The sequence below is a fragment of the Narcine bancroftii genome, chromosome 1 (genome assembly GCF_036971445.1).
Source record: "Narcine bancroftii isolate sNarBan1 chromosome 1, sNarBan1.hap1, whole genome shotgun sequence".
Taxonomy (NCBI): domain Eukaryota; kingdom Metazoa; phylum Chordata; class Chondrichthyes; order Torpediniformes; family Narcinidae; genus Narcine; species Narcine bancroftii.
The window spans coordinates 486,832,119-486,846,542 of NC_091469.1; the positions used below are offsets into that span (position 1 = coordinate 486,832,119).

At 44.3% G+C, this 14,424-nt stretch overlaps 1 protein-coding gene and 1 long non-coding RNA gene across 5 annotated transcripts in view; one reads left to right on the top strand and one right to left on the bottom strand.

The window, feature by feature from the left end:
- The window catches only part of arhgap39 (Rho GTPase activating protein 39), a 579,720-nt gene that overhangs the window by 300,318 nt on the left and 264,978 nt on the right, over positions 1-14,424 (bottom strand). The gene's annotated exons all lie outside the window — the stretch shown is intronic.
- Positions 1-14,424, top strand: part of LOC138751953 (uncharacterized) — a 110,070-nt gene that overhangs the window by 24,681 nt on the left and 70,965 nt on the right. The window lies entirely within an intron of this gene.

Here is a 14,424-nt window from a genome sequence, read left to right on the forward strand (position 1 = left end):
CCTCTTGTAGGTGGCCTCGAGGGAGTGAAATCTGGTGCCCATGATGTTGCAGACCTAATTAACGACCTTTGAAGTTTTTTCTTGTCCTGAGCATTGGCACCTCTGCACTAGACAGAGATGCAACCAGCCAGAATCCTTTCCATGGTACACACCTGTTGATGTTTTTGAGAGTCTTTTGTGATATACTGAATATCCTCAAACACCCAGGAATTTGAAGTTATTGACCTTCCCCACTACTGAGCCCTCAATGAGAATTGGATCATGTTCCCCTGACTTCCTCCTAAAGTCCACAATCATCTCCTTGGTTTTGCTATTATTGAGCACAAGGTTGTTGCTGTGACATCACTCAATGAACTGATCTATCCCCCTCCTCTATGATTCCTCATCCCTCTTTGTGATTCTGCCGACAACTATGACGTCCTGGCAAATTTTTAGATAGCATTGGAATTGTGCCTGGCCACACAGTGATGGATGTATAGTGAGTAGAGCAGTGGGCTAAGCCCACATCCTTGAGATGTGAGGAGGAGATGTTTCCAATTCATAATGACTGCGGTCTTCCAAAGAGGAAGTCAAGGATCCAGTTTTGGGGGGAAGGTGGGGGGGGGGGGGTGCAGAGGCCCAGGGTTTGGAGCTTCTTGACCAGTACTGAGGAAATAATGATGTTGAGGTCTGAGCTGTAGTCTATGAAGAGCAGCCGTATGTATGAATTGCTGTTTATGAGGTGATCCAGAGCTGAGTGGAGAGCCACCCCTCGATGCAACTGGATACTAGACTTCTTAACAGAGTCAGTCCAGGTTGGCTGCAAATCCCCAAGCCCCATCACACTGAACACTGGTGCAGCCTGCTACTGTTCACAATGCTGACTCGTGACTGCACTGCCAGGTTCAGTTACAAAGAATCATTGTTTGCAAATGTTAGAACGGTAGATGGCATCATCAATGATGAATTGGCTTACGTAGAGGAGGTTGGGCGGCTCGTCAAATGGTACAAGAACAGCAACTAAGTCTCAACGTGGACAAGACAAAGGAGATATTGTGGACTTCAGGAGGATGAAAGTTGACCATCTTCCATTACACATTAACAATTTTGTCGTGGAGAGCACAAAGTTCCTTGGTGTGTCTGTAAAAGACTATCTATCCTGGACCCACAATACCTCTTCATTGATCAGGAAGTCACACCATCACCTGCACTTTCTAATGAGATTGAGGAGGGCAAATTTTGACAGTAGCTCAGGCATCAGACCTGAAGTCAACACAGAGGACCATCAAAACAACCGAGAGGATCACTGGGGTCTCCCTTTCCTATACTGATGGCATTCATGTTGCTTAAATAGGCGTATCTTTGACCCACTACCATCAGGAAGGAGGTACAGGAGCATCAAAATCAAAACTGCCAGACTGGGAAATAGCTTCTTCCCGCAGGCTGTGAGATTGATGAATAGCATCCTTTAACCAAGTAAATCATCCCAAAATATTTATTTGTATATTTTTTAAATTATATCTTTATGTATATAAGTGGTTTTACTATGCACTGTGGTCCAGAGAAACACTGTTTCATCTGGTTGTACATTTACAATCAGATGGTAAGTAATCTCATTCATTTGTGCCTCCCCTCATTGACCTAATGTGTACAGTGACACAGATGTTTAACGGCTCACTGGTCCACTTATTTGGGGAACATGTTTGGAACCAACCAAACATGTCAAGAAGCAACCTAAAACTCTTCTAATTGAATTTAAAACATTAATATCCTTGAATGAGCAAACATTATTTTATTTTTGTATAAATAAATTGAAAAAACTTCAAGCAAGTTAATTCCATTAGGATGTTACAAATGCTGTGCAATTTTCTACGACACAGCAATTTTTAAAAACGTATCAATTCATGCCCTGTAGCATGTTCTTGTGATATCCATCTCAATGCATTTCTAATTACATGGTGCAGGAAGGCTTAACATTCCAATACACAATTGAGTATACCTATTGGGACTGCCTGTCTCGATAATGATTACACGGCATTAGAATAATCCACAGCTCAGAACATTTCTAAGTTCATGACTGCAGCTGGATGAAGCATTAACGGCCTATACCTAGAGCCATTTCTTTAGTCAATTTCACTGATCGAGTCATTTGGGAATGGCTATGACTAATATGGACACAGAAGCTTAGGGCGCAACAAAATATTGCACATCTCTGGTTAGTCCTAATAATCACAGTCAGTGAACATATTTCTCACATTCCTTGTGAGCTATGGCAGAAAGGTTCCCAAAGTGGACAGAGCAGTGAACCTTTAAAGGTCTGCACCATTGTGTTCTTCCCCAGAATGGCCATAAGATTAGTAAAATTGATCAAAAAACATGCCCCTAATTTCACAAACTCGCATGCCCTTCCTGGCTACAACGATGTACTCACCCAGACTCGCTTAAACAGCCACGTGTCTTTCATGCTCCCATTGTGGTCTCCTCTACATCGGAGAGACCGTATGCAGACTGGAAGATTGCTTCGTTGAACAGCTCACCTCCCTCAGCCACAATAGCGGGGATCTCTCAGTGGCCACCCATTTCAATTCGCTGCCATTCCCTTGACAACATGTCTGTACATGGTCCCATGCACTGTCAGAGACCACCCACAAATTGGGGGGAAACAACATCTCATATTTTGTCTCAGCACCCTCCAACCAGGTGGAATTTACATCAAATTCTCCAATTTTCGTTAGCACCCCCCTTCTTTTCCTAGTTCTATCTCTCTATTTTTCCTCTGTCTCCTTTCCCCCAGCACTGTATTTACAGAGCTAGCCCACCCCCTCTCCCCACCTTTTGCATGTTGATCTGTGCTGCTCCCCTGCCCGTTCTTCCCTTCTCCCCATCCTTTTAATTCAGCACATGCCTGCTTTTAATTCATACCTTGAAGAAGGGTTCAGGCTCAAAAAGGTCGGTTATAAAGTTTATCTTTACCTCCTATGGACACTGTGAGACCTGGGTGAGATCCTCCAGAATTTCTGTGCTTTTACTGCGAACACAACGTGTGTAGACTTTCGTGTGGCACAAACTGATCCATCAGACAGCGTGCATTTTTGTGGTTTCACTCCAGAAAACTGTCTCAACACATTTCCTACAGATTTGGCCTCCACTTAGTGCTTTGACAATCAGAACAGTCCTAAACCATATGTTGAACTCCCTGGACATGGAAAATACTTGCTACACATTGTAGTGAAAACGAAAACTCGTGCCTAACAGATCATCTTAACCGCAGAACTTCAGCAAATTTCTAGACGGGTGCTTCAGCCCAGTACCAAAGAATAACAGACTATCTGATGTCATTATCCACATTACTTCTAAAAAATATTGTAAAGTATCCCAAGTGAGTTTTCCGAAGCATCAAACAATATTTTGGGATTAAGAAACTCCAAAAAACATTAAGCGAGACATCTCTGGTCTGACCCAATCATTATGTTCACAGCTTGTATTTCTCATGTTCCTTGCAAGCTGCAAGGAGGCAGTCACACACTCAACTAATACAATACCCTGCATTTCTGTAGCATAAACTTTGGATAGCATCTCAAGCACCAAAGGAGGGTTCCCACTTAAGTTTGCATCCATCAGTCTGGTTATCAACCTTGAATCAATCAACTAGGGTTGGCTATCACCAACTAAAATCTAATGACTGGAATCATGATTCATAGAGTTGTCCACTATCCCCATGCCATCCTTTTTATCCAGCCACACTAATCCCATTTATTTGCACTTGATCCACATGTTCTAAGTGCCTGGCTAAATGTCCATTAACTGTAGTGATTTGCCACCTCCTCTGGCAACCTAGCAGATTTCAACTACTCTCTGCGTGAAAAAAACAAATTTTCCTCTCAGGGCCTGTGAAAGATTATAGATATGTTTTGGGGAGATAAATTGGGGCAGGTTTTTAGTGTCGGTCACAACAAATACTTTAAAACAGATCTTATTTAAAACACTGGAGCTCTACTAATGCTGTACATGTCGGCCGCAGAGCCTTTGCAAATGGACTTCACTATGGATTGTTGTTCACAAAAAGGCAACGATAAAAGAGCTTGTTGGAGCAACAGATTGTTTGGAGTGGAACTTGCTGTTCTAGGGAGTTCATGTGATTTTGCAAGCAGAGAGAGAGAGAGTAAAACAGGTTTTTTTTCTTTGGGGGGAGAGAGAGATCAGTTCTACAGTGTTACAGTCAGCAACAGCAACTGCTACTGGAAAAGGACAAGCTGGCAAGCTTGTGGAAAACCCCATTTGGAAGATGGGTTGTGAGTGCTTAGTTCAGCCTGGTCAAAGCCCTTATGGTTCTACAAGAGGAGAGGACTGGCTGCCTAATGAAACAAAAAGGAACTCTGTGGTGACCTGAAAGAAAGAGGTTATCATCTGGAGAACCCTGAGGGGGAAAGTTTCTTCGGAAGTGGCTGATTCAAAAGGAATCAGTTGTGGGTGTCCAGCATACAACAAATCTCTCTCTGAAAACCGACAAGAACCTTCCTGAGCGGTAACCATTCACCTTTCAAGAACCAAAGCCTGCTACATAAGAAATTGAAGGAAGATAGAGAAATATTGGGGTACAAGATCAGCGCAAATAAAAATGAAGCGATGCCAATGAGTAATGCAGATTCTACAGAATTGAAAAAAGAATCACCATTTAAATGGCAAACACAAGCAATCTGATACCTAGGTATTAGATTAGATAATAATTTAAGCCACCTGTACAAATTAAATTATCAACCATTAATAAAGAAATTTCAGGAAGACTTAGAACACTGGAAAAAATTACCACTAATGTTGATAGGGAGGGTAAATTGCATTAAAATGAATGTCTTCCCAAGGATACAATACTTATTTCAATTGTTACCAATTTCCTTAACAGAGAAATTCTTTAAGGAACTAAAGAGAATAATAAGGAAATTTTTATGGAAAGGCGGGAAACTGAGGATAGCGTTAGATAAATTAACAGAGAGGTACAACCAAGGTGGTTTTCAGTTACCAAAATTTAGAAATTATTATAGAGCAGCACAATTAAGGTAGCTATGAGATTTTTATCAGACAAGGGAAAAACCAGATTGGACTAAGAGAGAGCTAGATAAAATAGGGGAGAAGGTATTGGAACATATACTTTATAAGTGGGATGAAAAGCTGGTAGAATATAAAAGTTCACCAGTACTGCATCATTTACTCAATATATAGAAGAAGATTCACTTAGAAAGGAAAAAAACAAATTACCAACTACCAAAATTATTATTGATGCAAAATCCGCAAATTCCTTTTACAATAGATAACCTTTCCTTTAGATAATGGGAGAGAAAAGGAATTAAAATAGAAATTTTATTTTGGGAAATAATTTATTAACATTTGAACAAATGAAGTACAAATATGGAATAACTCACGGTACAATGTTTGCATATCATCAACTGAAAGCCTACTTAAAGGATAAATTGGGGAACAGACTGAGATTACCAGAAGGAAGCAGCTTTGAATATGTGATTACAGACACAGTGATAATTAAAAGATTTATAATGATCATGTACATCAAGCTGCAAGATAAGGAAAATGATGAAATAAGCTATAAACCCAAACAAAAGTGGAAAAAAGATTTAAACATAAAGATAAAAAATGAAACATGGGAAAAGTTATGTTCTGGAACTATGAAGAATATAATAAACACAAGGTTATGCATGATACAGTATAATTGGTTACACAGGTTATATATCACGCCCCAAAAATTTTAAAAATGGGATCCAACAGTATCAGATAGATGTTTTCACTGTAAGGAGGAAATGGGAACAACAGTTCATGCAATTTGGGCATGTGAGAAAGTGGAAACGTTTTGGGAAGATCTAAATCAGGTATTAAATAAAATCACAAAAAATAACACACCAAAAAATCCAGAGATCTAAGTAATATAAGAAGAGATGGCAGAGGTCGACAGCATCGAGTCCACGCTGCTGAAGATCCAGCTGCGCTGGATGGGTCACGTCTCCAGAATGGAGGACCATCGCCTTCCCAAGATCGTGTTATATGGCGAGCTCTCCACTGGTAACCGTGACAGAGGTGCACCAAAGAAAAGGTACAAGGACTGCCTAAAGAAATCTCTTGGTGCCTGCCACATTGACCACCGCCAGTGGCCTGATAACGCCTCAAACCGTGCATCTTGGCGCCTCACAGTTTGGCGGGCAGCAACCTCCTTTGAAGAAGACCGCAGAGCCCACCTCACTGACAAAAGGCAAAGGAGGAAAAACCCAACACCCAACCCCAACCAACCAATTTTCCCCTGCAACTGCTGCAACCGTGTCTGCCTGTCCCGCATCGGACTTGTCAGCCACAAACGAGCCTGCAGCTGACGTGGACTTTTTACCCCCTCCATAAATCTTCGTCCGCGAAGCCAAGCCAAAGAAGAATAAGAAGTAAAGAATTAGGCCTCAAACTGGATGAAGCAAAAAAAAGATTTATTATGATAGCCTTAGCTGGAGCAAAAAAATGTATAATATCAACTTGGAAATCAGAAGAGAGCCCTTTTTATTAGCAATAGAACTGGAGGACATCCCACCGAGAACATACAGATGGAGATTAAACTCCATGCTACTTAAAAGACAGGATTTTAGAGAATTCATTGAGCACCAAATTAAAATGTACTGTGAAATAAATACAGAATCAGTGCAAGATAAATTTATACTATGGGATGCAATGAAAGCCTTCATTAGAGGGCAGATAATAAGTTATGTAACTAAGATGAAGGACTACAATCAGGAAATAGAACAGCTGGAAAGGGAAATAGCAAGTACAGAAAAAGAATTAGCAACAAGGAAAGATACAACAAAAAGAGATTTGGCGGACAAAAAAATAAAATACGAAACATTATACATGTATAAGGTGGAGAAGAACATAATGAAGACAAAGCAGAAGTATTATGAGCTAGGAGAAAAAACACAAAATACTAGCTTGGCAGCTTAAAACAGAACAAACTAAAAGAACGGTATTGGCATCAAGGAAAAAGGACAAACAAATTACATATAACCCAACGGAGATCAATGAAAACTTCAAGGAATTCTACGAGCAAATATATCGAACTGAGAACGAAGGGAAAGAAGACAAAATAGATGAGTTTCTAGCTAAAATTGAACTACCGAAATTGCAAGGAGGAGCAAAGCAAATTAATAAAATCATTTGAACTAGGAAATACAGGATATATTAAAAAAACTACCGAACAATAAAACACCAGGAGAGGACGGACTCCCAATAGAATTCTACAAAACATTCAAAGACTTATTAATTCCTCCTCTCCTGGAAGTAATGAACCAGAATGAAGAAACACAAAACATGCCAGACTCATGCAAAACAGCAATTATTACAGTAATACCAAAGACGGGGAAAGATCCACTAACACCAGCATCGTATAGACCAATATCTCTACTCAACTCAGATTATAAGATAATAGCTAAACTATTAGCAAACAGATTGGCCAACTGTGTACCAAAAAGAGTAAAACTAGATCAAACTTGATTTATTAAGAAAAGACGAACAACGGACAATATCTGTAAGTTCATTAACTTAATCCATGCAGTACAAGGAAACAAGACGCGGTTGCCTTAGATGCAGAGAAAGCCTTTGACAGAGTAGAATGGAATTATTTGTTATGTATCTTTATCTTTGCTAAAATTCACTGTTTGACCTGTTAAGTTTCTCCAGCATTGTGTTTTTACTCCACAGATTCATCACCCTCTGACTAAAGAAATTCGTCCGCATTTCTGTTCTAAGTGGATGCCCCTCAATCCTGTAGTTGTATCCTCTTGTCCTAGACTCTCCCACCATGGCAAACAACTGTTCTACATCTACTCTGTCTATGCCTTTCAACATTTGAAATGTTTCAATGAGACATAATTTGGTCCTAAGTTCCTTACTTCCCTACAATGGTACAAGATGCTGGTGAGACCACACTGGATTTGTTCTCTGCCTTGGTCACCCATCTATAGGAAGGATATCATTATGCTGTAAAGGGTGCAGAAGATTCATGAGAATGTTACCGGAGCTGGTTGGCTTGAATTATAAGGAAAGGCTGGATAATCTGAGCTTTTTATTCCTAGAATGTAACTGAAGGGTGGTGGTATGGAACTTTATGGATATTAATTAAGTATTAGTATAGATAAGGACAAATGGTATAGATGGGCACAAAAGTGCCAGAAAAACTCAACAGGTCACATCGCATCTATAATAAATGAAAAGTAACCAACATTTCAGCCCTGGACTCTTCATCGAGATATGAGCAAAAAACAGGCAGGCACCTGAATAAAAAGGAGAGGAGGAAGGAGAGGGGCAGGGGGAGGTATACACCCTGACAGGTAAGTGGACATAGCTAGATATGGGTGGGAGGATAGAAGAAAAAAGAGCTGAGGTGATGGGGAAGGGGGTAGCTCTCTGAATGGAGAGGAAAGCAAAGGGGGTAGGGAACTGGAGGAAAGGAGACAGGGGGATAGGGAAAGCGACCGACTCGGTGGAGGTTTGAATCATCTGCTGAGTTTCTCCAATGCTTTTGTGCACTGCATTACAATCACAGCACTTGCAGACTTTCTTGCCTTATTGTACAGCTAAGGTAAAGTGCACAGTAATGCAGTTTGGTAGAAGGAAATAAAAAGCAGACTATTATTTGGATGGGGAGAACATTCAAAATTCGGAGGTGAAACGGAGCTTGGGAGTCCTCGTGCAGGATACTGGAGATGTTAACCTCCAGGTTGAGTCGGTGGTGAAGAAGGCGAATGCAACATTGGCGTCATATCTGGAGGAATCAAGAGCAGGGATGTGATGTTATAAGGCACTGGTGAGACCTCAGAGATTATGTGAGCAGTTTGGGCCCCTCATTTAAGGAAGGATGTCCTGGAGAGGATTCAGAAGAGGTTCACAAGGATGATTCTGAGAATCAAAGGATCATCATATGAGGAACATTTGATGGCCCTTGGCCTGTACTCGTTGGAATTTAGGAGGATAAGGGGATTCATTGAAACATATTGAATGTTGAAAGGCTTTCCAGGACAGAGGAGATGTGGGAGTTTCCCATGATAGGGGAGTCAAGGACAAGAGGTGCACAATTTCACGATTGAAGGGAGCCCATTTAAAACAAAGATGCAAATAAATTTCATAAGCCAGAGAGAGAAGAACCTCTGGGATTTGCTGGGAAGGCCAGGTTGTTGGGTATTTTTAAGGAAGAGATTGATAGGTATCTAAATAGTCAGGGTGTCCAAGTTATGGGGAGAAGGCCGAGCAGTGGAAGCTGCTCATCAAGAATAGTGGAGCGGACTCAACTGGCAGATATCTTCAACTCCAATATCTTCCAGTCTTATGGTCTAGTCACAGAGAGCATAGATTTAAGGTATGAAGGAAAAGATGGAGGAGAGACCTGAGGGACGTCTTCTTCACAGAGCATGGTGGGTATATGGAATGAGCTGCAAGACGAACTGGTAGTACCTGGGACAATCGTAATATTCAAATGACATTTAGATTGGTACGACTACAGGAAACGTTCAAAGGGATATGGGCCGAGCATAGGCAAATGGGACTCGCTTGGTCAGCATGGACAAGTTAACTTAAGGGGCTGTTTCCGTACTGGAGAACTCTATGACTTTTCCATTCCAGCTCTTTTACAACTTAAGCCAACATTCCATCAGCCTTCCTCAATAATTTCTGTCAGCTGTTTCATGCACTCGGGCTCCCAGATCTCTGTATCATTTAAATAAATTAAATAATTGTTTGCTTTTCATTCTTCCATCTCAATGAATAAGCTTGTGTATTCCATCATTCCTTCCATCAGCCAATTTGTTCCACACTCATTTAACCCACCCATATCCCTTTGTGTGGTTCTCAACACTTACTAACTCACAGCTCTTGGTATAGTGGCAATATCCAGAGCGTATTCAGCTGATCATCCATATCAAGAAAAATCATGAAACATCTTCAAGAATTTATATTAATATAGCTTCCTTTGGGTGAAGATTTTCTTTTCAAAACACCATAAATCAATACTCCAATTTTAGAAAAAAAAATCTGATATCTATAATTCCACTTAACACTCTCTCACACTTTCAACAGCACAGAGAATGGTTTCAGAAATGGTTATGTCCTCATTTATCCACTGAATGGATCCAAAATACAGCAGAGCCAACTGTCCAATTCGAAGCCAGTATACAACCAATGACTTTACCAAAATCAAAGGTCAAAGTCCTGATCTCTGTTCTCTCTTCCTAGACTAGCATGACCTGATAAATATTTCTAGCATTTTCTGTTTTCAAATTCTTGAGGGCACAGCATTAAGGTTTTAGCAGTTTCTTGATGCACAGAACACCAATGGTGACTCTTTTTACAATTGCTTTAACAAAATATTGTCACACGATAAGGAAATCCTCAGCCAGGAGTATTTTCCATCTTCATCCAATAACTGGTGCAGACCAGCCAGGGTTCGACCTTAAGATGGTGGAGCAGAATTAGGCCATTCAGTCCATCGAATCTGCTCCGTCATTTGATCACGGCTGATATATTTTTCATTTCAACCCATTCTCCTTCCTTCTACCTGTAACCCTTGACATCACAAAGGCCACGATGAACATCTTCCTAGTCTCATCTGTTTATATAGTAATGTAATTAGCATATATTTATAAATAATTGAAGCCCCAGCTTTGATCCCTGTGGAACTTGACTTCACTTGAACGGCACAGTTAGCGTAGCAGAGTGGCACGGCTAGCATAGAGGTTAGCGCAATGCTGTAATGGCACCAGCAAACAGAACTAGGGCTCGAATCCCACACTATGTGTAAGGAGTTTGTACCTTCTCCCCATGCCTGTGGTGGGTTTTCTTTGGGAGCTCTGGTTTCCTCCCACCGTTGAAAACATACCAGGGTTGTAGGTTAATTGGGTATATGTGGTCATATGACTGTATGCACTGGCTGGCCTGCCCTCCGGGTGTCTCCCTGCCTTAGCTCCTCCCTTAGTCCTGCCCATGTGACCCCGGGCCATAAAGGTCGAGTTCCCTCTCCTTCCTGCTCATTTCCCTAGCCTGGACCCGGGCCAGAAGTCTCTAGCTCAATAAAGCCTATTGTTCCGTTCAGTCTCCTGTCTGTGCATTATTGTGGCTACCGATAGCGCCCAACAATTTATTGATCTAGATTTTGGAACTCTCTGGTTATGGAGAAATTGGTGCATCCTAAACGGCTGGAGGTAGACCCCCAAGTCCCGGGTGCATCGGAACTCTTCGAGCAGTGGGTAAACTGTTTTAACAATTTCCTTGACGCCGCTGCGGAGGTGGTTGACTCGGATGAAAAGAAGCTCAAGATCCTTCAGGCACGTCGGCCAGAAGGCCTATCTGACCATCCAAGGCAGCGCGACCTACAATGAGGCGATGACTGAGCTGTGGGTGATGTATCAGCCGAAAATGATCATGGTTTACTCTCTATACCTGCTGGCATCCCAGAAACAAAAGCCTGGTGAGTCCACTGAAGAGTTCATCCGGTCCTTGGTCGCACTGGGAAAAGAAGACTGTTTGGGGAATCTCACGGGCCCGGGCACGCTATCACTGAACCAGTGCGTGGAAGATCTGATCAGAGACGCCTGCATGTCGGGGTTGAGGTTGGACTACATCCGGCAGAGACTCTTCAAGGAGGACCCGCTCCCTCTCAAAAAGGCTATCGACTTGATCAGAACTCAGGACTTGGTCCAGTGCCAGGCAGTGTTGATCACAGGCAGAAGTGGGCCAACTGTGTACGTTCCACCACGAGGGCCATCGGCCTGGGACTCAGAGTCGGGCAACAGTGACCCGACCACAGCTGCAATCACGCCAACTGCATCGTCGAGATGCAACTTCTGTGGGCAGGCCAGGCATGCGAGGCACCTCTGCCCCGCGAAAGGAGCAACGAGCTCGGGCTGTGGAAAGAAGGGTCACTATCAAAAGGTCTGCAGATCTCGATCGCAGCCTGCAAGCAGCATGGCATGCGTTCCTGAAGAGCTTCTGGCGCTGACCACTTGCGAGGTGAGGGAGCGCCATCTTACTGACCACTGCTCCCAACCTGGGCACCTTGGCCTACCACTACAGTGACGTCATTTCCGACTGCCATGACTCCACTTCCGCCTTCTTCTTCATCCGATGCTACGTTGTCAACATGGAGATTGCCATCTTGGACACTGACGATGACGATGAAGAAGCGCCAGTCCTCGCTTCAGTGACACTGAATCAAGCCAGTCCTCACCCGATCTCGAACTCAATGATGCAGATCGAGGTGAATGGGCATAAAACAAACTGTCTTTTTGATAGTGGCAGTACAGAAAGTTCGTACACCCCGACGTGGTCCAGAGACTCTCCCTCCCGGTCCGACCCATGACCGGGATGGTTTCAATGGCAGCAAGGGACCAACAGACGAGTATCTGGGGGTATTGTGTAGCGTCGCTGACGGTGGTGGTGGGGGGGGGGGGAGAATGTTATAACAACTTTGTGTTATTAATTATGCCCTGCCTCTGCACGCCGATTCTCCTTGGCCTTGACTTTCAGAGTCAGTTTAGGAGCGTGGTGATGGCATTCGGAGGCCCACAACCACCATTGAACATCCACAGCCCACAGCATTCGGACGACCATCCCCGACAGGTTACCGTCCTGTGGCTCCAGCACCCAATCTCCAGCAACATCCAGCAGTCCCGGCACTCGGTCCCTGGCTACAACCTGTGGCCTCGCCACCTTAAGGGTGCCCCTCCGTCGCTGTTCGCGAACCTCACCCCAGATTGCAAACCCATCGCCATCAAAAGTCGGCACTATAGTTCAGAGGATATGCAATTTATCTGGGCTGAGGTTCAGCGACTTCTGGCGGAGGGGATCATAGGCCCTAGCACCAGTCCCTGGAGAGCGCAGGTCCTCGTGGTCAGAGGGGCGGGCAAGCCGCGGATGGTAATTGATTACTGTCAAACCATCAACCGCTTAACCCAGCTGGATGCATACCCACTCTTCCGTATAGCCGGCTTGGTCAATAAGATCGCCCAATACAGAATTTTTTCGACTACTGACCTCAAGTCGGCTTACCACCAACTCCCCCTCCGTCCAAGCAATCGAATCTGTACTGGATTCTAAGCCGACGGGAAACTCTTCCATTTCCTGCAGGTACCCTTCGGCATTACTAACGGTGTTTCTGCTTTTCAGAGAGTAATGGACTGGATGGTGGAGGAACACGGGCTGATGGCAACGTTCCCATAACTCGACAATGTCACCATCTGAGGCCATGACCAGCAGGACCACGACCCAATCTCGTAAAGTTCTTGTGTACGGCCAAGTTACTCAACTTGACATACAACAAGGGCAAATGCGTGTTCAACACGGAGCACCTGGCCCTTCTTGGATGCGTCGTGGCACATGATGTCATTGCCCCCGACCCTGACCGCATCTGACTACTTTTGGAGCTCCCTGTCCCAAACACCCTGAAGGCACTAAAAAGGTGCCTGAGGCCGTTCTCGTACTATTGCCTGGGCTGATGACAGAAAAGTGGTCGACCAAATTAGGGGATGGGCCTTATAGGCGTAGTTGGGCACCCACTGCGCATAGTATGAGAACAGCCCTAGGCACCTTTTTAGTGCCTTCAGGGTGTTTGTTCGGGTACCCTGACTATATTCATAGTAACCGGGGGTCCTCGTTCATGAGTAAGAAGCTGCGTCAGTACTTTTTGACCAGAGCCACCAGCAGGACCACCAGCTATAACCCCAGAGGTAATGGCCAGGTGGAAAGGGAGGACGGCACCGTCTGGAAGGCGGAGCTCCTGGCCCTTAGGCCCAAGATTTTGCCAGTGTCCCGTTGGCAGGACGTCTTGCCCGAAGCTCTCCACGCCATCTGGTCGTTACTACTAACACCACCCCGCATGAACGCCACTTTGCTTTCTCTAGGAGGATGGCGAATGTTTCTTCCATCCTTCCCTGGCTGACAACCCCGGGCCAGTTCTCCTTCGGAGGCACTTCAGAGGCCATAAGACGGATCCACTGGTTGAAGCGATGCACCTAATACATGCAAACCCACAATACGCATTTGTGAGGTACCCGGACAGCCACGAGGACTCTGTGCCCATACAAGGCCTGGCAAGGGCAGGAAACCTCGAGAATGCCTTGCTGCCTGCTGACCACGCCACGGACCCAATGGTGCCACATCCAAGCACGGCCCTGGAGTCCGAGCTGCCTGCTCTGCAGCCGGACGTCCAGGCCTCTACCCCTCATGCAGCTGCGGAGGAACCCCCCCCCCCCCCCCGCACTCCAGGAGTCCACTTCCAGCACCCCAACCCCCACAGTTCCTGCAGTGGATCCTCTCTCTCCAGAGGAGCGCCATACGGATACGCCGGTTCCACGGCGGTCCGACAGACAGAGGAGGCCGCCTGTGCGGCTCAACCTCTAGCCGGTGAGGGCGTCTGCTTCT